This window comes from Bidens hawaiensis, unplaced genomic scaffold, assembly GCF_021521415.1.
Source record: "Bidens hawaiensis isolate Kalapana, Puna unplaced genomic scaffold, B.hawaiensis_p1.1 tig00041461_1, whole genome shotgun sequence".
In the NCBI taxonomy this organism is placed as follows: Eukaryota; Viridiplantae; Streptophyta; class Magnoliopsida; order Asterales; family Asteraceae; genus Bidens; species Bidens hawaiensis.
In genome coordinates, this window is record NW_027505717.1 from 105,374 (window position 1) to 129,611 (window position 24,238).

General features: G+C 34.6%; 1 pseudogene; it reads left to right on the plus strand.

Annotated features, from left to right (window-relative positions):
• The first annotated feature begins 242 nt into the window (after positions 1-242).
• LOC143614941 (wall-associated receptor kinase-like 2) lies at positions 243-7,653 on the plus strand (annotated as a pseudogene).
• The last annotated feature ends 16,585 nt before the right edge of the window (positions 7,654-24,238 follow it).

Here is a 24,238-nt window from a genome sequence, read left to right on the forward strand (position 1 = left end):
AATACGCCAAGAAAGGGTGCAATGATACGTGCGGGAACGTGATAATTCCATACCCTTTTGGAATTGGTGCTAGTTGTTCTCTAAACCAGTGGTACATCGTTAATTGCAACTCATCAAGACCATATCTACCCGCGCTGAACCACCTAGAAGTCTTGAGTGTAAACTTGGATGATCAAATAGTCAATGTTAGTATCAAATATCTACCTACACTCAACCACTCGGATTGCCAACCCCCAATTCGAAATAACAGTGAGATTATGGGTGTTGATATTAGTAGTAGCCCCTTCTGGTATTCCAAATCACACAATAAATTTTTTTTTTAGGGGTGTGGTACTGCTGCTTTGATGGGAGATAATGGGAGTGTGCTCACAGGGTGTTCAACAACTTGTCGCAATGCTACACTCAGTGAAAGAAAAAAATGTTTTGGAATCGGTTGTTGTCAGACTGCGATTCCTCATTTTCTCAAGTCGTACACTGTCAAGATCACAGGCTTAGAAAATGAAACTGGAGGTTGTGGGTCTGCCTTCTTGGTGGAGGATGAAAATTTATCTGAAAAAAGATGGTTTTCTAACCCATTTACTTCTATAAGGAATGCCTCTTTTATTCCTATATCACTTTTGTGGACTATAACGGACTCAGATAACGTAACTTGTTGTTTTGGTGAACCCCGTGAAAGAATTGTGTTGGATATGTTTAATGGAACTACAGTGGATACATGGGCATGTAATGCATGGTCAAGAGAAGGAACAACTTATTTAATAGATGGGTGCAAGCATAATGATAGTAAGTATTTTATTTCGTTGTTATTATTTATTTAAACAGAGAATTGCACTTTTAATCTTTGTTGTTTATGGGACTTGAACCCAAGACCTCGTCTCCTCTCTTCCTCCCAATTTAAATGTGACCATATCTAATTAATTATTTCAAATAACCAAAATTTCATCCAAATACACCACGTTCAAAGAAAATTACAATTTAATCCCAAACAACCAAATATCTCAAAACATTATTAAAACACCAATAGTCTTGTTATTAAGTTTATCCTAAGGTATCTTTAAATGTTTCTTCACCTTAGCTTCAAACCAAATGATAACCTACAAATGCATACAAAATAATATAATATGTCAACACAAGTTTGAGTAAGAAAGTCACCAGTTATTAATATAATAATAATATAAATAAAAGAGCAAAACTGATATTGTGAGTATAAATCAATCAAACCACGAGCAAATAAAGGGTGTCGGCTGACCATGTCTCACAAACACAGGCTATGGCTACTATGACAGTCGTATGATCATACTATAATGTGATTATGATGGACGTCTCCGAATGTGATAAAATAAAACAAATAAACAAGTAGCAATTAGTCATTTAATTAACAAATAAAAATTGTACACAGTTTGCTAGTGTGTATATAATATAATATGTAAATACTACTATGTACACATATTTCCTCAACACGTTTAAATCAGTAACATGTGGGGAATGACTTCTCACCTTATTACTTAAGAGAGATTAGGAGATAATAAAAATAAACGAGAAACCAAACTTTCAACGTGCTGGCTGAGTTAACCCAAACAACCTAAAATTTAGAGATGATAAAATATAATAAAAACGGGAACAACGCGATTAAAATCAGGTTAATTGGATATGTAAAACTCAAGTTATGAGATTTTAAAGATTTAAGCAAGCTGGTACTTTTCAGAATCTGAAATTCAAACCGGGAGTCGGGTTCTAACCAGTACACTCAAAATCTAATGGTGAATAAAAAAGTCTTCTGTACCTAAATCTAGTTCCGAGCATAAGTAATAGAAATTGATTAGTCAACTTTGTTGACCAATTTACTCTTAAACGGATCTGATTCCAATTGACCCGTTAAATTCCTTCAATCTCATAAATTGATTGAGTGTTAATGATCATTGAATAATATTGAACGAACTTGCAGAAGACAACTTACCCGAAAAGTGCTTAGAATAATGAAAAACGCCAGAAAACGTCAAAGTCAACCGATAGCTTGATCTTGAAGATGAAAACACTAGAAACCGGATTATGGCGGCTAAGGTAAAATGGTGGATAATGATATTTCAGTAACAATTTAAGGTTTGGAGGTGTGGTTTGGTTAAATAGTCAGTGGTTCAACTTGTTAAACAAGAAATCGATTCGTTTAGGTAAATGAATAATATATTGATGACAAAATTGAGCCTTGTGATCTCCAATATATTGATGAAATCACATGAAACAAACCTAGACACTTTTCAACAGCAGATTAATAAACTTGAAGCTCAATTTTCGTGATTTAGGATCGATTAGGGAAATATTTAGCATTCAACAAGGATCTTAAACGAGTTTGGTTGCACAAACTGTTGGTTTGCACGGCGCTAAGGAACATAGGGTTGTTCCTTCGCCCTACGCTAAGGGTCACTTCCACCGAACTTTGATATTTTGACACTTTTAGTCCATGAAGTTCCAAAAATGCATCTTTTAGCCATTTTAATCGATTTTAAGAGTTTCTAAGGATTATTTGGTATGATTAAAAGTTATGAAATTATAAACTAAATTAAACATAATTAAATACTACTAAATGAACGATTTTATTGATGCGAACGGTCCGAATTATATTCGCGAATCGGGTAAAAAATACGAAAGATCTGAAATGTTGCAGCAGCGACAATGCTGGTGGTGAGGAAACGACAGTGATGGCGGCGGTGGGGGTATGGAGTTGGAGATGGTAGCGGTGGTGGAGGTGGTGTGGTGGTGGCGGTGGCGACGTCAGTCAAGTGGTGATCGCAACGGTGGTGGTGGTCAAGTGGTAGCGGCGATGGTGATGGTGGCCATGTAGCGGCTGTAGTGGTGGTTTTTAGGTGGTATTATCTAGAGAGTAAAGTGGACTAGGAATGAAATGAAAAAAAATGATGGGGTGAGGATGAATGGATTTGATGGAATTGGATTACATGTGTAATCGTTGATTACATTTTATTGACTAGCCAACACCCTTTTTTCATTCGCTTGCAATGTCTTATTCATTTCCCTTCTCATTCATGCCAACCAAACGCTTCTTAGATCTAGAAAAACCACCACCGCCACTCCATTGCCCGTCACTACCGGAAAATGGTTGCAAAAAAAAAGTCAATTGAAATTCAACGTCGAAAAATGGTCACCGGAAAAACAATCGTCATAAAACACAATTTGATACAACACAATTTAGTAAGATACAATTTTATAAAACACAATGAAGAAAAAAACAATATAATCATAACACCCCTAATATCTTTTTGTCTTTATGAACTCCATTCATTTAATCTTGCCATTCATTACAAATTTGAATTGCTATGATTATTTTCCAGCCTTCTTATAATAAACTAACTTTTTAATTTATCCTAACCAATATAATAAATATAAATTGCTATGATTATTTTTTAGCGTTCCTAAAAAAATAACTTTTATTTTATCCTAGCCAATATATGATTGGTTTTGGAAATAATAAATATTTATAATCTATTTATTTTACCAAAGAGGTTTGCCACGTCACATGCCATATCACGTCACGTCATAAAAACTAAATATAGTTAACAATCTGTCACGTCATAAAAACTAAATATAGTTAACAATCTATTAAACTGAGATTATTATACATAACAAAATTAAAAGTTGAGTTTTCTAATAGCCACGTACATTATTATTAGTTGGAATTAATATTGTCTGATAGATAATAACTTAAATTATTGAAATCTAGTTTTTCTATAATGCCAGTGTAAAAACATATTATTTTTTTTAAATGGATTTCTATCATCAATTATTGTTTAAAAATAGAAAATTTATTTTACTTTATTAGAATTTTAAATGATTTAAAAACAAAAGTTGATATGATTTCAAGTGAGCTCGCACCGTATCTGTATTTTTACCAAAAGTGTACCGATAGGATACGGTATTTGAAGGGAACAATATGGCAAAATACCGACATCAAAAGCACCGGTTCCAAAAACCATAAAAGGTGGGTACTAAATTGGTACCGAAAATACCTAATACGGTATGGTACCGATACTCGGTACCATTTGTTGATCTCTAGATGTGATACAGGCTCGGCTCCGAGAAACACAAAAAAAAATTTGGGCCGAAGGCGAATCTAAATTTGGGCCTTTAAGACTTAAGTAAAATATAAACTCGATAAGGCAAATAAAAAAGCAAATCATACGATGATAATATTAATTTCAATACACAAAACATAAATATTGTAGCAAAATAATCTAATTTACATACCTTGCATTTTTTGAAACAAAACTCTCGATCAATTCTTGATAATCTATGCTTTCCAACACATCACTCTCAATACATATCATCGCCAAGCCATCACTCTCAACACATCACTTTCTTATTTCTTCATCACGTTTCCTCTTTTTGTGTTTTTCATTACCGGATAGGTATTTTTATTTAGGAGGCATTTTCCTAAAAAATAATATATATGTGTTACTTCAATAAACAAAAACAAAGTAACAATTAACAACCAAACCTACTGTTGACATAAACTGATAAACAAAAATTCAACAACTTTTATAATAAAACTGACAACTGTTAGTATGTTACTAACCCTAACTGGCTAACTCCATAACTCACTAACTTTTATAATATAAGTATAAAACTAAACAAATAAACAAGAAGTCAGATTGTTAGAACTCAGAACTAACCTGGCGCTGGTAGCTCGACGACTCGACGGACTGACGGAGTCGGACTGTCGGAGCAGGGTTGGACTTTGGAGCCGGCTGCGGTGGTGGTACTGGTGTCTGGTGGCTGGCTGGCTGCCGGCGGTCGCGGTGACGCGGTGGTTGGTGGCTGGCTGCCTTTTGGAGTTTTTGTGGTGTCTGGTCTGGTACTCTAGTCTCTGGTATGAAATATTTTTTTTTAAAAACCTTTCATACTTCCGTAGTTCCGTACTTCCGTTCCATGAATCGTTAATCACTAAATGGGCCTGAACAAATTTTCAGAAGACTGGGCTATATACAATTTACACATGGGCCTAAACAAATTTTTTTTTATAAAATATAAATTTTTTTTAAAAAAAATTTCGGGCCTACCGGGTGGTCGGGCCTATGACGGTCGACTACCCTGCCATGGGCCTGGGCCTGGGCCGGCCCTGATGTGATATAAAATTCATAAAGTAGTCCCCGATAGACGACCACTCCAAATGCTGGAAGCTCCAACGTAGCCCTTCCAAGGGCACCCTCCAAATCAACCACTGGCTACTAGATGTAATAATTTCTTTTTGTTTGTTTTCTAACATGGGACTTCCTCTTAATAGATGGTTTTATAGATGATGACCCTGCGGAGTGTAAAAGGTGCGTAGATGATGGAGGTTACTGTTATCCTGACACCATATATGACGTTGACGGTTTAGTTTATAGTCAGAACATCACTTGTTATAATGATAAAGAAAGAAAACCAGTCATGTCCCTGGGTGTACTTCTAGGTATCGTCTTTTCTTTAATCCATTTACAACCTTATTTGATTTATAATCTAGAAAAAGGATCAAATACATTTTATTCTTAACATGAAAATAGTGAGAACGAATTTGTTGTTATTATTAGGTTTATTTTTATAGGTGTTTGCTGTTATTTTTTGTTCATATTTGCTAATTTTCGAGTATGAGACGTTATAAGTATTTGTTGATTTATATTTTGTTGTTATTATTAAATTTTTTCTTTTGCTGTTATAAGTATTTGTTGGTATATGTTGTTATTATTTTGTTCTTGATTTTGATTCTTTTATTGTAATTTTTAGGTTTTTTTCTTTATTATTACAAATCATTGTTTATGTATATTGGTATTGTAGTTGTTATTGTTTCTTACGTTCTCATTTTTTTTTATAATTGGCATTATTTCCTACGTTCTCATGTTAAGATTAAAATGTACATGAGCCTTCCCCAAACGTTGAGTTGGTTTTGGCTGCCAAATGTCAAATCCCATGCCTAATATGTTAAAAGATCTCCAAACGGTTGAAAATGGCTGATGGATTTGAGAAAGTTAGGAAAATATAAACCAGTCAGTGAATAAATACTTTAATTGTGGTTGTAACAAATTTGCAATACTTAGAAATTCTAAACAGATTCAGACATTAATATTAGGGAATTTGAGATGCTATTACGTCTACTTACTAGCGAATGACTTTGTACTTGTCTTCATTTAGGTGTTAGCATAAGCATGGGTTTGCTTTTTCTTGTTGCAATTGGCTATCTATTGTACAAAGTGATCAAAAAAACAAAAGCAAGAAGACAAAGAAAAAGATTTTTTAAACGCAACGGTGGTTTACTTCTAAAACAGCAAGAAGAAGCCGACCCGTCTTTTGTTGATAAAACAATACATTTCACATCACGTGAGTTGCAGAAGGCCACTGACAACTTCAATGAAAACCGGATTCTTGGTCGAGGAGGTCAGGGTACGGTCTATAAAGGGATGTTGGTGGATGGAAGGATTGTAGCGGTTAAAAAATCAAAAATAGTTGATGAAAGCCAGTTAGAGCAGTTCATCAATGAGGTGCTTGTTTTATCCCAAATCAATCATAGGAACGTGGTCAAACTCTTAGGGTGTTGCTTAGAGACAGACGTCCCTCTCCTTGTTTCTGAGTTTATTCCGAATGGTACCTTGTATGATCAGCTTCACAATGAAACCGATGAGTTCATAATATCTTTGGACATGCGATTACAAATAGCTACTGAGGTTGCAGGAGCACTTGCTTACTTGCATTCAGCAACTTCTATTCCAATATACCATAGAGACATCAAAACCACCAATATACTTTTGGATGACAAATACAGGGCAAAAGTTTCCGACTTTGGAACTTCAAGGTTCGTCTCTATAGATCAAACTCATTTGACTACATTAGTTAAAGGTACATTTGGCTACCTTGATCCCGAGTATTTTCAGTCTAGCCAATTCACTGAAAAGAGTGATGTTTATAGTTTTGGAGTTGTTTTAGTTGAACTCTTAACTAGAGAAAAGCCAATTTCTTTAACTAGATTTGGTGAAAACAGAAGTTTGGCTACACACTTTATGTTGGCTATGGACGAAGGGCGGGTTATGTCTATTTTTGATGCAACAGTGCTTAAAGAGGGTACTAGGGACGAGCTTCTTATTGTAGCAAACCTAGCAATGCGATGCTTAAATATGAATGGAAAGTATAGACCAACAATGAAAGAAGTTGCTACAGAGTTAGAAACCATACGAAGGTCGCACATTCCCTCTGTTGTTCCAACGAATATCGGTCCCGTGTTGTATGGGGAGGAATTATCTATGCTAAGTTATGGCGAATCATCATCAGCATTCTTGAGTTTTAATACTCATAGCATTAGTCAATGATGAAATTAAAAGCTCTTTCGATGTTTATTGTCTAATACACTTATTTTGCCATACAGTTGCAAGACATGTAATATAATGAAGTTTATGTCATCAAAATAGGTTAAGTTCGGGAAAACAATGTTTCAATTAAGTTTTCTATATACAAATACTCACTTTTGTCTTTGTAAAATGAATGTGCTTTTGCGATTAAGCTGGTGGGATTATATACACCACAATTGGTTGGATTTCATTCTTTTGTTTTGATATAAGGTGGATGTTAACTCTTTGATATAAGAGAAACCCATTCCAGGCACTAGTTTCGTGTTAGAATTAATCCCTCTCATGTAAATTAAGTTTATAAGGAGTTAGTTATGTAAGTGTTCAAACTATGTTTTAGTTAGTTTTGTTATTTATTTATGTATTTTAGAATGATTGAAGTTGTAAATAGCATTAGATAACAAGACATGAACTTCGACTAGCTCAAGTGGCCAGCCAAATGATGGGTAAGAGCTTGATGCCAGTTGGCCTCTCAAGTTCGAATCTTGATGGTGACACGAGTTTTCTATTAGAGTGTCTCTTCCCAAAGAGCTTGCCCTTGTGGGCGGACAACTCCTGTCAAGTGACAGGGGGCTCGAAATTTTCTCTTAGAACGCCTAGCCAAACTCGAATGCCAAGCGTGGGCCCGGTTAAGACAACATAGTCTTGGCCCGAGTGAGACGGTTTGGGCTCTATCCGAAAGTTGTGGCTGATTATTCAACCACTATGAAAGTCACCGTTCAAAAAAAAATAGACATGAACGATGGTCATAAATACTTCAAGAAATCAATGAAATAATAGTCTTATTACTTGTTATTAATAATAGTTGTTATTCTTAATAATCTTCATCTCAAGTTTTATATTCTGGGCAATAATTGGCATCAGAGTCACGTTTGTGCTCAATTGAAATTGATCATTAATAGTCGATTCTTGAATCGATTCTAGAATTCCATCAGAAAGTGAGAGGCTTTGAATTGGAATTGATTGTGGGAAACAATCAGAAAATAGGATTTCAAATCATAAATCACATGTTCGTGATTTTATTCTGATTTGTTCAGAAAGTTATTATTATATCGTCCGTGAAATTGGATTGCCATAATCGATTGAATTATTGGTTTTTCATTTGTTGAAATACGATTATCAATTGGAATCGATTTAATTTATGAAACAACACGTTGGTGTCATTCTTAGTTCTGGTAATAATTGAAAACAAAAGGGAAAACAATCAGATTTGTTTTTTTATTCACCAATTGGTTTGTGTTTGTGAGTGGTAGAACAATAAACTTTTGTTTTATTGTTGATTGTGTTACTGGAAATTAAAAAGGGGGGCACACCACGAAGACAATAAGATTTCGAGTCTAAACCTTTATTGTATTGATTGATAAGTTGTGAATACTTGATTACAAATAAACTTTATTTATAACCATACAATTACTTGTTAGACAAGAATAGGAGAAAAACTAGCTCAAAAACCCCCTAGGTTTGTAAGTACGACAACTAGGTCCTCGCACTTACGCAAGATTACACTAACAATCACCCCCCCCCCCTAATCTTGTGACACCGATGAAGCTTCGCATCTCGTTAAACTTCAACCGTGGCAACGCTTTTGTAAGAATGTCTGCTCTTTGCAAATCTCCACTGACATGCTCCATCTTGATTTGTTCTCCCTCGATGCACTCCCGAATGTAATGGTACCGTGTGTTGATGTGCTTGCTTCTCCCGTGAAAAACCGGGTTCTTCATCAAGGCAATAGCCGATGAATTATCCACCTTCAACGTCACGATTTCCTCCTTTTCTCCGGTCATCTCTGACAACAAACCCCGAAGCCTTAAGGCTTGACATGCAGCCGATGTAGCTGCCATAAATTCAGCCTCACATGATGATAACACCACCGTTCCTTGTTTATAAGAAACCCATGATATCGGTGATGTACCATATTAGAAAATCAAACCTGAGGTGCTCCGACCATCATCCATATCCACCGCATGACTACTATCACTATACCCGTGCAACATACTATTTCCGCCTCTCGAGTAAGTAATACCAAAGTCTAGTGTACCTCTTAGATATCGGAGAATATATTTAACCGCTTGAGCATGAGCTTGAGTTGGTGATTGCATGAACCGACTTGCATAACCAACCGAGTAGCTCAAATCGGGTCTTGTATGAGTTAAATACCGCAAGCTTCCGATTATCTTTCTATAACCAGTCGGATCTACCTTCGGATTTTCATCTTCCTTTAACAACTTTAAGCCCGGTTCCACAGGAAATTGAGTCGAGTTGCACTCCCAAAGACTTGCTTCTTTTAGGATCTTCGTTGCATAACCACTTCACTTTAACGTTATCCCATGATCGCTTTGCTTCACTTCGATCCCGAGATAGTAATGCAACAACCCGAGGTCACTCATCTCGAACCATGACTCCATTTGTCTTTTGAAGTTTGATATTACTTGCACACTTGTACCCGTGACTATCAAATCATCAACATAAACTCCAACGAGTAGTAGCCTTTGACTGGAACACCGTTTGTAAACCGCTTGTTCTTGTTTCATCGAGTGAAACCGAGTTCGTTTAACGACCCGTCTAGTTTAGTATTCCACGCCCTTGGAGCTTGGCGTAGACCATATAACGCTTTAGCCAACTTGTACACTTTTCTTTCTTGACCTTTCTTAACAAACCCATCCGGTTGAAACACGTACACCTCTTCTTTCAAATTACCATGAAGAAACGCGGATTTTACATCCAAGTGATGAACTTCCCAACCTCAGTTTGCTGCTAACGTGAGTAATAGTCGAACTGTTTCGATTCTCGCCATCGGTGCGAACACCTCTTCAAAATCGATCCCATATTTTTGAACATACCCCTTAGCTACGAGTCGGGCCTTGTACTTGGTTATTTTCCCGGCTTCATCTCTTTTGATTTTATAGACCCACTTTAAACCTATTGGTTTTACTTTGGGTGGTGCTTCGACTAACCGCCATGTCTTGTTTCTTTCAATCGACTCGATCTCTGCTTCCATTGCTTTTCTCCAATGTTTTTCATTATTCGCTTCTCGAAAATTTACCGGTTCATCATCGAATAATAATAGGAGATTTACCTCGTTGGTTGTCGGGTCTTGCTCGGCGAATGTCGGTATACCTTCAACCAGAAAGTCGCTAAATTTCTTGGGTAAAACCGTCTTTCGAGTAGTTCGACGTGGCTGGATAACTTGTAACGGTTTTTCGTTTAGGCCAGTGTTCAGCCTAGTCGGGCTTCCAAGTGGGCTGCCACCTTCTGAACTTGACGACTCACTTCCGTTTCTGATACGAACCAACTCACCGGTGTCATGACGGTCTACGAACCCGGTGTCAAAACCGGTTGTCACCTGCTCCGGTTCGGGTTCAATATCGCACTTGACAATAAACTCAGTCCATTCCGGACCCTTTTCGCCCTCTTGTTTGTCAAGATCAGCCCACGCATACCTTTTACACTCGTCAAACTTAACATCCCGCGTAACGTGTACTCGCCTTTTGACCGGATCAAACATACGGTAGGCTTTTGTTCCAGGTTGAGTACCTAAGTGAATCATCACAATGCTTTGGTCGTCCAACTTCTTTTGACCGGTACCAAGGACTTTTTCATACCCCGTGTATCCGAAAACTTTAACATGTGAAAGGTTCGGTTTTCTTCCTTCAAAGATTTTGTTGGTGACCGGTTTAGTAAATAAACCGAGTGCTGAATCGCTTCTCCCCACAGGTCTTGTGGTAGTGACATCCCTTTAACAAACTTCGAGTCGTACCAAGTATGGTTCGGTTTCTTCTTTCAACAACCCCGTTTTGATGTGGGGTGTACGGGGCCGTAAACTGATGTGCCACACCTATACTTGAAAAGTAATCTTCCAACACATGGGATGTAAACTCACCCCCATTTTCGGTGCATATGGTTTTGAGTTTCTTGCCCGTTTCTTTTCCACCCTTTTCACGAAATCTATGAGTAAGCCCGTAACTTGGTCTTTCGTCTTTATCGTGAAAACCCACATATAGCGGGTGTAGTCGTCAACAACTAGTAAAAAGTATCGGTTGCTACCATGTGTCTCGGGAGTAATCGCGCCATAAACATCGGCATAAACGAGCTTGAGCGGTACATTTGCACGATAATTAGATTCTTTCGGGATATCCGTTCTTGTTTGTTTGCCTGGCATACATGCATCACAAATTTGCATCGGGTGTTTGATTCTTGGCATTCCATCCGCGAGTTTCGAGAGACCCCGAAGGGCATCGAAATTCAAATGCCCCAATCGAGCGTGCCATATCCATGCATGCGATATTATGCAAATTAACTTGTAAGCAAACCGGAGAAACAACCTTTAAATTAATTTTATAAACCCGGTTAAAGGAACGCGGTACCTTGATTAGAAGTCTTCCATCTTGTTCGAATATCCATAAGATACCGTCTTGGATCCCGATCTTGCATCCTCCTTCGTCTAATTGCCCGAGACTTATAATATTATTTTTGAGAGATGAAATAAAATAAACGTCACTCAAGGCTCGTTGTTCTCCCCTTTGACCTTCTACTACTATTGTGCCCCGACCATTGATTTCAACACACGAACCATTACCAAAACTTACTTTGCCGGTCTTGTTACGATCGATGTTGGAAAACCATTCCGGTTTTCCCATCAAGTGGTTACTCGCCCCGTTATCAAGAATCCACGTGTTTGTATCACATGAGGTTGAAGCATATTTCTTCGGATCAACCCGGTCTTCTTTTAGAAAAACGACATCTTCCTTACTTCGAGCTACCGTCATCATCTTTTGTGTTGCGTTGCTGCACACGGTCATGCAAAAGATACCCAGAAACACATTTGTTGTGATTTATTAAATTTTGTTCTGGATAAATTATACCCCTACCAAAGTACCAAGTAAATTATTTATCAAAGCATCGGATCATAATCTGTTAGATAATTGGTTTGCATAATTGGTTTGCTTAAAAAATCAATAATAAGGATTTGTTCTTTATATATTTAAAAAACAAAGTTTAAACAAGACTGGGTCGTTGGAATCCACTAGTTTTATTTGGTTTATTTTTTGACAATACAAAGATTGGTTCCTTATTCATACATAACCATTTTTTGTTTTTGTAAACTTTTGTTGTGGTTCTTACAATTTTTAAAAGGTTATTATTGTAACCTTAAATTATACCTTGTGTATAATTATTATTCTTTATTGGTGATCATGTCGGAAACACTAAAGGATAAGAATTCCCTTGTGACTTATAAAGAGTCGGGATTATCTCTTGCAAATTACCAATGCCCTATGTTAAAGTCTACAAATTATACAACATGGTAAATTCGAATGAAGATCATATTAGATGCAAATGGTCTTTGGGAAACGATAGAGCCAACTGGTGAAACAAGTGCGGATGTCAAGAAAGACAAGTGTGCAATTGCATTTTTGTTTCAAACTCTATCAGAAGATCTACTTCTGCAAGTGGTCGAATGTAAAACTGCAAGAGAAGTGTGGGATACACTTAAAACGAGACAATCCGGGTGCAACACAAGTGCAACAGGCACCGTTAAAAAGCATCAAGTCTGAATTTGATAAGTTGCAAATGAAAGAAGATGAGACTATTGATTCTTTCACAACGAGGCTAACAAAAATTTTTAGTAAGGCTACGAGTTGTGGTGCAAAATTTGAGCAACCCACGTTAGTAAGAAAGATCTTGACATCTATGCCCGATAGATTTTTGCAGATAATTGCTTCAATAGAGCAATTTACGGATCTAAACAATGTGCCCGTAGATGATATCATCGAGAGGCTTAAAACATTTGAAGAAAGGATTAAGTCTAAAAGAGGAATTGTGACAGATTATCAAGATAAACTCTAGTTCACGCGACGCGACAATGAACATGGTTGTGGCCAACAGTTTAGAAAACGTTGACGAGGTACACCTGTCGAGAGAACGAGGCGTGAAAAATTATCGAGATAGAGAGGAGACCTCTTATAAGACAGAAAGATTTTACGATAAACCACAAGAAAATAATAGCGAGCACCCCACAATAGACATAAAATATAAGGCTCGCGTTATGTGTTACAAATGTGAAAAAGTTGGGCATTATGCTTGTGAATGTCCAAATAGAAAACACAAAAGAATGGCAAGGCTCTCTTGGTTGAAAGTGAAGATGAAGTCTCTACCCTCTTAATGTCTTTATAAAGAAGACAAAAGTTGATCATGTGATATGATCTAAATAAAGAAGTGAAATCGTGTGAAACAATGTTCATGTGAAGCGAAGTGAAATCATGTGAAGCGAAGTGAAATCGTGTGAAGCAATGTTCGTGAGAAGCAAAGTGAAATCGTGTGAAGAAAAGTTGTGAGAAGCAAGTCATGAGAAGCGAAGTGAAATCGTGTGAAGTAATGCTTGTGAGAATCGAAGTGAAATCATGTGAAGCAAGTCGTGAGAAGCAAATGAAGTCGTGAGAAGCAAAGTAAGTCGTGTGAAACATAATTAAAACGCAACAATCAAAGAAAGGAAGGAAGAAATAGTTCAAGGATTAAAGAATAATGGCGTGAAAAGATGAAGACAGAAGATTTGAATATCGGAAGACTCTTATCTTTACATATTCGTGATTAAGGGGTCTAAATGTTAGAATTAATCCCTCCCATGTAAAGTTTAGGGATCAATATGTCAAGTGTTCAAACTATGTTTTAGTTAGTTTAACTATTTATGTATTTTAGAAGGGTTGAAGTTATAAATAGCATTAGATCACAATACTTCAAGAAATCAATGAAATAATAATAATCCTTATTTGCAATTCAATTTCTTGTTATTATTAATCGTTGTTATTCTTAACAGTCTTCATCTCAAGTTTTATATTCTGGGCAACATTTCGTACGTTAAAACAATTCAGTTTTCGATATATGATGATCTAGCTAGCTGACTGCAAGTTGTGTTGTAACAGTACTGACAAAAATTAAAACTCAAATGAAAATGGTCATACAGAGTTTTTTCCACAAAATAAAAAACCTTCAATCTTTTGTGAAATATGAAAGAATACATCTGATACAAATTAACAGAGACTTAACAAACAAATCTATTCACTGTGTAGGACGTGCTAATTGTAAATAATTAAAATAATGAGCATTTCAAGCCAAGCTTAACAATTATGTATGTCATCATTACTTGTCAAATCACTTCTCTAAAAACCAGATGGCATTAAGTTCTTTTTATAACTAAACTGAATCATAAAGTTATACAAGAAATGAACAGAACACCTAACTCGATCTAGGTAACTCGCCCCTGTTTAAACCTGTAAATCCATGCAAACATGTACAATGGTATCCACTAATTGAACTAAAAAAATTTAGAACGTGCATCAGTTCCTCATCAAATTCTTGAAACAAACATATGAAATCATAGTTTAATAACAAGATTGTTTTGCTTTAAACTAATGAACATGAAAAGGAAACAGCAGTTCACAAAACAAGCATATGTAAATAAGTGACATGGAAACGGCAACGGAACGCGAATTCCTAAATCATTTAAATCTAAAACCTAAGTTAAGAGGACGAAAAGACCAGGTATTCGAGAGTTGTAACTAGGAAACTAGCATTACAAAAATTTACAGTAATGATAACAAACAATGAGAATAATTCTAGCTTAACAGATCAATGGTGAAGACGGGTCCGAGCCTGAAAATGAACCGGAAACACATAGCGCCAGTGCAAATATAAATGAATAAAGCCGATTGGAGGTGTGAAGTGGTAAACATGTTAATTAAAAATAATTTGCTAGTTCGTAAAAAATTTGAAAATAAAATAATGTAATTGAAGATATGAATATAAATAAAAATACGTATGAGAAAGAAAAAAGGTGTCTGATCAGTTCTTTTGCTGAAATTCGAGACGGCTACCTTGTGTAGAATTGGCGCTAGAGAAGACCTTTGCTTACACTGTAATAAAGCTAGGTGGTGCTTGTTTTTTCTCAAAAGAGCTTCCTGGTCTCTTCAGTCTGCGCCGCACAGACCAAGCGCAGACATGGCCCTCTGCAGAGTGTTTGTTTTTCTGAAGACGTTTTATTAAAAAACGTCTGCGCGCCCACTTCTTGGTGCTGACATGGTCCAATCAGTTCTGGCCTCTAGTGATTTCAGCTTGTACAACTAGACTCAGTTTGGTTCCAAATGTAGTGTTGGGCTCTAAGTCGGACAGGTGGGCTTGGCTCACTGATCAGTCCGGGCATTACTCTGTGTCCTCTGTGAAGAAGCTGCTCTCCAAATTGCAAGTCGTGACTTCTTCGTTTACTTTTGATAGAAATAGTTGGGTTCCATTTAAAATCAACATCTTTGTTTGGAAATTGAAAATGGATAGGATATCGACATATTACTTCAATTTATTTTTATGTAATTATTTCTTAATTTTAATTATATAAATGAATGTATTTTAGCCATTTTAGTTAAAAGTAACCTAAAAATTTAACAAAATTAGCTAAAAGGATGCAAATTGATAAAATATAAAAACGTACACTAGGCCTTACATTAATGAAAAAACGAATTTGATACTAAACTAGTTATTCTGGGCAAGCCTCATGGACTCAAAATCTGATTGCATGATATGTTTCAAATCGTTAGACATTACCCAACTGTTTCTGCGGAATCACCCATATATATTAAACACTAACATAATTAGTGGCAAGGGATGAAAACGTACAGAAACAAAAGGGAAACATCGTAAAGGATGTCTAATGTGACTTTTAAACGTTAAGAATTAATCTGGAAATAGCTATAAATGTAAAGAATGAATTATGTAATTTTTGTCTAAAAATTATAAAAGAAAAACATTTAACATGCATAACATGATTTTTCTTAGAAGATTTTTCATGTTGCAAGTCGCTTGATTTTTCATAGAAGAGTAGGAAGTTTTCTACGGCTTAAATCTATGAAATATCTAAGAAGAATCTAATTTGCTATGAATCTTCAAATTGAATCTTCAACGCTGGGCCGCTTCCCCTGTGATTGCTTGCTAGCTTCTCGAAAGTGACGTGGGATGAAAGGAAGTAACTAAGAAAGTCTTTGAGAAGAAATCTAATTTGCCTAAAGTTTTTCAGTGATGTCTTTTTTTTTCTTCCACTTAGCCAAAGAAGTAATTGTGTTGGAGAAATCTACTTTTGTTATAAAGAAAATTATTATATTTTTAGAGCATGTTTAAGATTGAGTTTGAAAAATGCTTATTGGCTTTTTGATGTTTTTAAAAAACCAATAAACCAAAATGTGTTTTTGGAATCACAAAAATCCTTTTTATTTTAGTTTTTAGAAAGTGTTAAGAAACGATTTTCAAAAAAACCTCAAATCCAGGCTTTTCAAAATGGCTTTTTAAAAAAGCTAATAAGCAGTTTTCAAACTCAATCTCTAACATGCTCTTAATGTTTAATATATTAACATATTACTAAACAAAAAGATTAAGGGTGGCAAACCCAACCCAAATGGATTGTTTTGGGTCAAGATGGATAAATCTTAAAAGTTAAATGGGTTAGGATGGATCATAAAAATTCTTCAAGTGGGTCAGGATGGGTTGGAAATATACAATTGAGTTTCATTTATAGGTTAGAATGGGTCAAAACAAAATATCCAAGTTATCCAAAATTTATCTAATTTAAAATACCCAAACTATCACGTGCGAAACAAAACTCATCCGAAACCTAAAAAATGATCAAAACGAAACAAAAACCCCGAACCGACTAGAACAAAACGAAACTGAACCGAAATAGCAAAACAACCAAAACGAAACAAAAAAAGCGAAATGCAACCGAAAAGCTAACCAAAACTAAACAAAGACACCGAATCGATCAAACCGAAACAAAACTGAATCGAAGTAGATAACGACCACAACGAAACAAAAAAACCGATATGAAACCGAAAAGTTGACCAAAACGAAACAAAAAAAACGAAATGCAACTGAAAAGCTGAACAAAACAAAACGAAAACACTGAACCGACCAAAACGAAACAAAAAAAACCGAAACGAAACAGAACCGGAATAGAAAACCGACCGAAACGAAACAAAAAAACTGAATTGAAACTGAAAAACTGACCAAAAGGAAACATAAAAAAAAACTAAATGCAATTTAAAAACTGGACAAAAACGAATCAAAAACACCGAACCGACCAAAACGAAACAAAAAACTGAAACGAAACTGAACCAAAATAGAAAAACGACCAACACGAAACAAAAAAAAACCGATATGACACCGAAAATCTGACCAAAACGAAACAAAAAAAACGAAGTGCAATCAAAAAGCTTACCAAAACGAACAAAAAAACTGAAACGAAACTGAACCGAAATAGAAACGACTAAAACGATACAAAAAAAACCGAGCTGACTCCGAAAATATGATTAAAACGAAACAAAAAAAAGCGAAATGCAATCAAAAAGCTTAAACTGAAACGTAGCCGACCAAAATAAAACAAAATGAATCGAAACGAAACAATAAAACGAAATGAAACCGAAAAAACCGAGAAATCGAACCGAAATCATTGAAACCGAGCAGATACCGACACCGACCGAAATGAAAAAAACAAAACCGAATCGAAAAAAAAACCTGAAAAACTCGAACCTGAACTGCTACAAAACGGTTTTTTTTTTAATGAGCGAGGATTGTGTGGGAAACATTTTTGTTATTTTACATTTTGCGTTTTTTATTTATATTTTAAATTATTATTTTTTTAATAGCTTTTTTGAATATTTTTTTGAGAGGTTTTTAAAACCCTTTGTATGTCAACCTTCACTTGGGTCATGATGGGTTAGTTTTACCCATCTTGACTCATATCCATCCTAACCCTTTATTTTAAAAATTTATCCTGACTCATACCCATCCTGACCCATATCCATGATGACCCATCACCCAAATCCAACCCAACTCACTCACATTGCCACCTCTAAAAAAGATAGTGATTACATGATTTTTCTTTTTTGATTACATAACTTTTGTTGTTACGTCTATTGTTTGCTATAATAACCTTTTGAGTTATTGGTAAAGTTTAATAGAAATAGAGTAGTACTACATAGGTTACGGGTAAGGATGGCATTCGAATCCAAGCCCTTCCCATTTGAGACGGGTAATGAGATGTGTGTTCATTCAGGAGACCGGGTATAAGATTAGGTTTAAAAATTTACACAGATATAGAACACGGGGTAGGGATTAGGTAATACCCGAACGGATTACCTAAAAATATATATACCGGTTTACCCAAACAAATAACTCATAATTTTTAAATTTTATTTCCATTTAGTCTAATTACGGTTCATTTTAAAATTTATATTACGTAAAAATAACTTTTTCTTTTGGAAATGTATTTGATAATATTATTTATATATTTTTTGATGACATGAAGTATCTTATTATTTTGGATTTATATCATAATGATTTTGACATATAATAGATAATTCAAACCTTTATTAGTATCCATACTCTATTATAACATTTGAAAAGGATGATTCAAGAATTTTTTTTTAAAAAATAAAAGTTTTATATTATAAAACTAGCTTCTTCATATTACGGTATTGTCTCACGTTATTCGTTTATAATATTTATATATTTTTTTGAATTTTCATTTTATTTATTATAAGGAAGTAAATAATATTTGACATGCATACGGTGCGCGCATATAATTTATATATTTGTGAACCCTCTGGTGGGCAAAGGTGAAATTGCACTAATTTTGACATTATTTTACTAAACTCGTGAAAATAACGTTAAAAGTGACGGAAGGTTAATCAGGCATCATGTGGTAGCGTTGATAACCGAAAGACAATGGTACATGCACCAATCGGCAGCGTCCCAATGGTTGAGTGTTATGTGCCTTATGTCCAAGACTTGATGCAAAACTGTCATCGAGCCGGGGATCTCACCGAAAGCAGTCTCTATATTACTACGAGGCTCAGACCCTACCATAGATTTACTATTGGTAAGATATACTGAGTACGATGATGATGATGATGATGATAAGGAAGTTAATAATATACTTAAGATTTGATGATAAAAGAGTTTCACAAATAAATGAGATATTATAACCCAGTTTAAAATCTATCTGGGTTTGGTAAGATCCATGACCCACTTATTTTTTTACTATAAAATTGTTTCTTAATTATAATATTATCTTTTTTTAATAAAAAATCATATATTATTTTTTAGTATATCCTTATTTTATCGGGTTTTTATGTCAAATATTTGATGAGATTAATTTTTAATTTAATGAGATGTTATAAATCGTTTAAGTGCTATCTGGGTTTGGTGAGATTCATACCCGTGAATTCAGGTCAAATGTATGAGAAACCTCAATTTACAAGTAAACTAATCTAATAGCTTGAGAGAATGTAAGAAGCAACCATAGAGCTTTTAAAGGTTTCGTTTATATATATTTAAGATAAGATATTTGAAAATGATGATTCAAGAATTTAAAAAAAAATTAAAATTGTTACAATATTTGATATATAAAGTACAACACTTAAAACATTCAATATATATTAAAAAGCAAGTGATAGTTATCTCTTATAATTTATTATTTATGAGAGAAACAAATTAGTTTATTATATGCGTAAATAGCATTTCAATTTTCAAAGTAGTTAGTTACAAGTTAATTCATTCTCAGCTTTGATTTTAATGTTAGTTTATGTCTCCATATATATAATGATTTTAATACATTTTTATGTTTTCTTTTACATTATTTCTTTCTATAATTGGTATTTGACATATTTTATATTTAAATTTAAATTATTATGTTTCTTAAATTTTTAATAACCATTGCGATACACTTATTTATATTTACATTTCAGTAGAAGTTTTGGGGGGCACCGATCAAAGTTAATATAATATATTTTAACTTTTTTCAAAAGTAATGTTACTCTAAATTTCGAATACAAACGCGCGTCAATGTTTCTACGTACGATTGGACATAAATTTTATTTAATACCGAGCTCATCCAATGAGACACATAGGTCAAATATAATATATTTGTTTTCTTCACGAAAACTGAAGTTTGCATATATACTTACTTATTTCTGTATAACGTTACGATATAAATTTTATTAAAACCAGACCAATCATAATGTGCGTAAAAACTTTAGTAACATTATGTTTTATCAACGTCCCATCATGACGCACATGTTAACATGTATCAACGCTTCTGCCGTAATACGCAGGTTGTGTACTAGTTTAGTTTAAGTACTAAAAAATTTAAAAGGGAAAAATTGTCTTAACCTAATAATTAGCATACCTTATATAATAATGCATACATTAAACAATGCATGTTTAATTTATTATATTATTTAAATCAATCACTAATAATTATTATTATTTAAATAATAATAATACCCAAATACAATAAATGTTTAAGATAAGTCAAGTTTCTTACAAATCCATCACAAAGTGCGGGCCACATAATAGTAATAATATGCATGTATGTAGGTCCTAAATTATGGATCTCGTAACTTTACTCGATCAATCCGTTTTGTTTGTTAATAGAAATTAATAACAACACTCGGATTTCGAATCTTAGTTTTGCAAAAATAAAGGGAAAGAAAAAGATGAAGTTTTGTGAAGAGAGAGTTAAAAGTGAGATTGCAATATGGAAGAGTTGTTAGGAGAAATGGGTGAAAGTGACCCTTTTATAGGATCCCCATTTCTTCTAGGTTTTCATTTCATGGGCCCAAGTGGGCTTACCCAACGGGCTTTACGGTACAAACTATATGTATTATGTTCGTAATAAACCGACTATAAGTAAACTGAAAGACATACACAATCCTAATAATAATAATATAGAATATTAGCCATACATTTCGCTCTAGAATTGAGTATGTCGAGACACCTTCATCAAGTTCTTTGCTTCGTCTTTATTTTCTTGAAATCTAGTACTTGTCTTGATCCAAGAGCTTGAACGAGATTGGATTTTGGACAATTCTTTATTTTCCGACTTATTTCTTTCCTTTGTCCTTCGACTAATCTTCAGACATGATCAGTTCATTTTTAGGTTCAACCACCAATTTCACGTTCTCTTTTTCTTTTAAACGCTCCAGCATCTACAACCACAATCTCTGCAGCCCAGCAAATTTACTCTTGATCTAAATGTCCATTTACAACTTCACAAAACTTGGAACGAATAAGATTTGTTCACAAACCCTCTTCAGGTTTAAAGAATAATTGTCATTTTCAAAATGTGCCCTTGGTTTGAAGTATTTGCACAGTAACTATGAAGTTTTAATTTTTTTTTATTTCATCTTGACTTTTCATAATATGCCTACTTCAGTCCCTCAACTTGTAAACGATTTATTTAAATCTCAGGTTTCCAATGACTTTACATGAACGACCTTGACAACAAAACATGTGATTTTTTGAATATAACAAAGGTTTAATAAAATATGTATGAACACAATAAAACTTCAAATTTTTTTGGCATTTTCATATATTTTAAAATTACAAAAATATATACATAATGTTTTGTATTTTTCTATGATGAAAAACGCAAATAATAAACATAAGTCGTAAATATTATTATGAGAAAGATCGCAACATAGAATCACATTGGCTGAGATGCTCTTTACAACATTTATATTTTAGTTGTTATTACAACTCTAAGTCATATTGACTACCGATATATTGATCAACTTTTAAACTAGACATGTGTTTTCAGAATCTTATGATACTTATTTAGTTATGATTATGATTACGCATAGATTGTGTGTGGTCCCCACTTATCAGAATAATGATGCCTCATATCTATTCTCAAAGTTTATTCTAATCACCCTATTGACTCCGACACCCTAATGATTGGTCAAAAACATTTCAGATAGACTAACCTTTTAAGATATTTTGCAAACTTTTTACAAACAATACATGTTGAACAACGGACTTACTTACCAAGCTGTTCGGACTTACATGCCTTCATTCAAGGTGTTTAGGGCTTACTGTTGTCTGATGTGTGTCTAATGAATGCTTTTTCTATGGAACTCACAACTAATCTTTAAATTTATTAAACGAAACTCCTAAAGAAACCACACACAACCAGCAAGTGTACCGATCTTAAATAGTATGGAACTAAGGAAGTCCGAGTATTGAACACAAGGACACGTGAAACGCCTATGATACTAAACCCTAGACAAGACCTTCCTATGAATAATATTTTTTTAAATTGGTTTTAAATAATTAAACTACTTCACCTATATTACTTTAACTAAATTAATTAACTAGACTTAACTTAACTAGACGAAACACTTAATGAAACTTAGAGACTTAACTGCAAATGGAGAAAACGTCTACCTAGGTAAGAATCATATTGACGGTCTAACAAGCTAATGGATTGAATGACCTCACGACACCGGTATCTAAAGATGACACAACTAAGGTCCGCTCAAGAAAGCTAGATCACCTCTCGGTCTCACTAACAAACCCTAACTTACACTTAATTGATTTTAAGAACAAATCGGAAAACGAATGCTAAGGTGTTCTAATGTCGAATCTCCTCTCGGTCTCACTGACACACGACCCTAATGGAAACGAATACTACGCAACTAAGGATAGAGGAACAATTTGGTTTAACTCAAACTAGACCAACTAATCGCTCACAAACCCAAACCCGACAAGAACCGAACCAGCTCTCGCGCAATCCTAATTCTACCAAGTAAAAGCTATGAGACGACTTTACTTCCTATCACCTCTCGGTCTCTAAGAAGATGCTTAACCGCTGAATTATATCAATCAATAATCTCAACAAAACCCTACGGTTGTACCTACCGCAAACAAACTCTAAACACAAAGTAAAGACTTGAACATGCAACTATCAATCAAAATCAATTCAATTAACCGAAGCACGAGATTATGATATAAAACCAATAATATCACAGTCACTAAACACAACCTAATTCATCATTAAACCAAACTTTCAATAACAATTCAAGTCATATTGATCAAACAATCCAATCAACTCATCAAAACCGAATAATAATCATCAAACCTAGGTAGAACTAACAAGATTAGCTACTCATAACTTTTGGACAGCAGCATATACTTAATACAAACATCATATTAATCATCAAAAACATAATCCAAATCATTCAACAATCAATTATAATCAACAACAACTCAAACCCTAACTCAATTGCAAAAGAATTTAAGTTTAAAGTTCAAAATCAAAGAGTTATGAACACTAACAAGAACACAAAGTTTATGAATGTTATACTCAAGATTAGGCTGAGATTAATGATAAGAAACGACCCTAGCTGCTGTCCCAAGTCACCCTTATTGTTATTCTTCTTCCCTTGGCTCAACAAAAAGCAAAAACGAATTTTCCCTGGGCTGCAATTTCCGATCGGCAGGTAGAGGGTAGTATTCGGTTGAGTTTTTATATTAAATTGTTGTTGTTGCTCTTGTGATCTGCTCACGTGCGAATCAATTCCCAGCCACACAAATATACTTTGTGTGTTTCCTTAAAACCAACACCAAACAATTAAACAATACTTAGCCGACCACCAAACAACTCTATTTCTTTCTTTACTTGCTGCCAAATTCCGATCGGCTTTTGGTGGGGTTGTTTATTTTTTTCTTTCTTTTCTTGATGGTGATGCCGTATGCTAACAATTATAGGTGCTTAGGGTTTTATTTCTTCAAGTTATATTATATATTAACGCATGTAAGGCTTCATATAAATGGGTCGAGCCGAGCCGGGCCGGGCTTTAACTTGGTTCTTCAAACTTGATCCTACGAGCCTCTTATGTCTTCCGAAACCCGATTCTTTTCTCTTTTAAAACTCGTAACCTACACAAAATAATAAACTTTGTAAGATCAAATTAAAACGAGTTGAAAACATTATTTTTTATATGATTAAGCCTTAAAAGATCATAAAAAGTTACGGAAAA